Genomic DNA, 3207 nt, shown 5'->3' with positions numbered 1-3207 from the left:
CTGGGCCCCCCAGTTGGTTTTTTTTTAAACTGAAGTGTACTCCCAGATATATTGACCAAATACAATTACACTAACCCTTTTACAGTTTTTAGGTTCATAACTATAAACAGAATAGTCAAAACTTTTCCTACAGGTCTTTAATTAACAGAGATATCTTTTAATAAGAGTCAGAAGGGAAAAACCCTTTTATACCTGTGAAGGCAGAGACTTATTAAGAAGTTAAGAAGAGACCTTTATTTTTGTGGTACCAGGGATTGAACTCAGGACTCTGTACTTGTCTGGGCTAGCTGAGCTACTGAGCTATCTCCCAGGCCCAAGAAGAGACTTATTAAGAAAGGATTTAGCAGGCTGAGCCAGCCACAGAGTCTGGGCAGGCGTGGTGGTACACACCTGTAATCCCAATGCTGGGGAGGCTGAAAACAAAAGGATCGCTATAAGTCCAAGCTACATAGTGAGACCCTGTAACAACCAAAAAAACTCATTTAAAAAAAAGAGAAGAAAGAAAAAAAAATCAATAAAAAAAAAGAAAAGAAAGAAAGGATTTAGGCTGACATTGTATTTTATTGGAATAACCTATTTCTTTTTTTTTTCCGGAACTGGGAATTGAACTCAGAACCTTGCACTTGCCAGGGAAGCGCTTATTCCACTGAGCCATCTCCCTGGCCCCTTTAAAGCTGTTAATAAGGATCCCTAGGAATATCCTTTGTCCTAGTAAGGAACTTATCTGTGCTATAAAAACCAGTTGGCCCTGTGGAGTAGCATGCTAGAAGGGAGAGGGAGGTGAAAGGGGTTAATTTTCAGTTCTGCTTAAGGGTAGAAAGGCTGACAAGTCTGGACTGAAATACTTACATTTATGCTTCAAGAATCTGAGGGTCAAATCCAGACCAGTTTTTAAGAAAACAGCCCAGAGATAAGCGAAGGTCAGCTTCCCTCTGGAAGGGTCATAGGGAAGGGGAAATCCATCACCCCGAAAACACAGTCTCAAAAATGCAGCAGTCACAGAGCGGAGAACCAGATCCCGGCTCTCCCAAGGGCAGAAAGACAACGAGATCAAAGCTTTTTCAGCGTGGATCTCCAGTCCTTAGCAAAACATCCTCCAAAGATAAAAGCTACGATGGATGTCAATCATATTGTCCAGCAGAAAGTCAATCAAAAGCCTGAATGACTGGTTTTTAACTTAGAGAGTGAGAGAGAAAATGACAGGCCAGATGGAGATATTCGTGTAAGTTTTAGTCTGGGGCTCACATATGTATGTGCTTGAGTCTTTGTGAAAGAATACTGGGGGGGTTGGGGGGGGCCTTCTTTTTCCTGATGAATTCATCCCAGTTTAGCATAATGTGTTGGTTTTACTTTTGTTGTCTTTAGTTTTCCTTTTTTAGATTTTATTCTCCTTTTCCTAGTCTTTTTCTTTTTCTACTTTTTTTCTTTCCCCCTTTTTTTGAAAAACAAGTCCAACTGGCAGATGGTCGTATAATTTTAGACTTCCCCCACCTCTCCGGTCCCCTAGGAGATGGGAAGAGGAAGAGGGTTCTCAGAGGGAACTGAAGGAGGAAGAGAAAGTTTTTGTAGGGGAATTTCCTTTGTTTGAGTAGATCAAATAGTGACCCTGCAGGGTGTGCAACTTTCTTTCTTTCTTTCTTTCTTTCTTTCTTTCTTTCTTTCTTTCTTTCTTTCTTTCTTTCTTTCTTCTTTCTTTTTTTTTCTGTCTTTTTGAGACAGGGTCTCGCTATGCAGTTCAGGCTGGCTTTGAGTTCACTTTGTAGCCCAGGCTGGTCTTGAACTCTCACCAATCCTCCTGCCTCAGCCTCCCCAGTGCTGGGATTAGAGGTGTGCACCACCATGCCCAGCACTACAAGGTGTGCGATTTTCATAGGACCTGATGACTGTCTCAATTTTTGGCCCACATGTTCCTAGTCTTCCATTTCCAGGCTGTCCTCCAGAGGAAACCATGGACATTGTTGTCGAATAACTACCAATAATTTAATAAGTTGAGATTCAGATACCTTACATCCAGATGTCTTTAAGAAAGCCAGGCAAATGTTTCTTAGATAGCTTTTCCTCTTTGGGTAAAGCTTGATCCGTACTGTGAGAGACAAAGCAAAGGAGCAAAGAACGAAGAACTACCCCAGCTTACTTAGGAACTGGATAGTTGAAAGCCTTCTAGGCTGACGAACCTAATGTGCTGTCTTGCTGAAGGCATTTCAGACTATTTTGCAGCTGCTTCTGTCCTCTTTCTGGGATGTAAAGTTGGATGTGCTCTTTCCTTTTCCAGACTTCGGAAGGTTGGTCGTTGCATCAACTTAAGCCTCTCATGGCCACCACATGTTGCAGTTCACAACTGTGGCATGGTGCAAAGGATACCTGATTTCTGGGAATTTGTCTCCAGTTTAACCCCCAAGAATGCCCAGGGGGCTGCCTTAATGAGGACCCCTTAGCGTGAGAGTCTCAGGAACAAACAACCCTGAACTGAAAGCCAACCCTGTGGCTTTCTATTGATAGAACCTGTAATTCAGGATAAAGGATGAAAGAAGGACGGTTGTGCAGGAATTCATGCGGGAGACAGGGGAAGGGTGGGGAAAGTCAGGGTGGTCTAAACATGACCAAGGCTAGGGCCAATCTGAGTGATAAATCAGAGTATGGACGGATGAGGGCTGGAGCATTCATTCCTTAAGGCAATGTGTTTTGATCCTACTTGGACCCATGGTCCTGTGGGCTATCTTTTAATCTCTAGCCATGCATTCCAGAAAGTTTTGGGCCTGTGGTTCCAAAGGTCCTTATCTCTGCGTTATCCATCTCAGACATATCTTTGGCCAGTGCCTCCCTAATAGGAGGCAAAATGAATACAGTTTGAATTAAAATACTTAGCTTCCTTGCCAGCAAGCAAAGAAACCCTCAGTTTAGTAATTTGAGAAGTAAAGGTTGACAAACAAGATTGCAAAATAATGCTTCAAGTAATAGGGGTGGTGTGGCCAGCAATCATGGCAAAGGGAGTCTGCTTCCTTTTACTCTTCTCTCTTCTTCTCTTGAACTCTTTCTCTGTAGATTAAAGAGATCAAGTATTCAGATTTATTAGGAAAAAATGTAGAGTAAAGCTTCTCTATTTTTCCTACTAAATTTCACATGTCTAAAGGGAGTAGAATTTTGGCATGTCTATCTTAGGTAAGTTTGGTTGGGAAGAAGTTTCAAGCTACAGATTTGCTTGCAAGA

This window comes from Octodon degus, unplaced genomic scaffold (assembly GCF_000260255.1).
Source record: "Octodon degus isolate 3935 unplaced genomic scaffold, OctDeg1.0 scaffold00139, whole genome shotgun sequence".
NCBI classification, from domain to species: domain Eukaryota; kingdom Metazoa; phylum Chordata; class Mammalia; order Rodentia; family Octodontidae; genus Octodon; species Octodon degus.
This window is presented reverse-complemented; position numbering follows the sequence as displayed.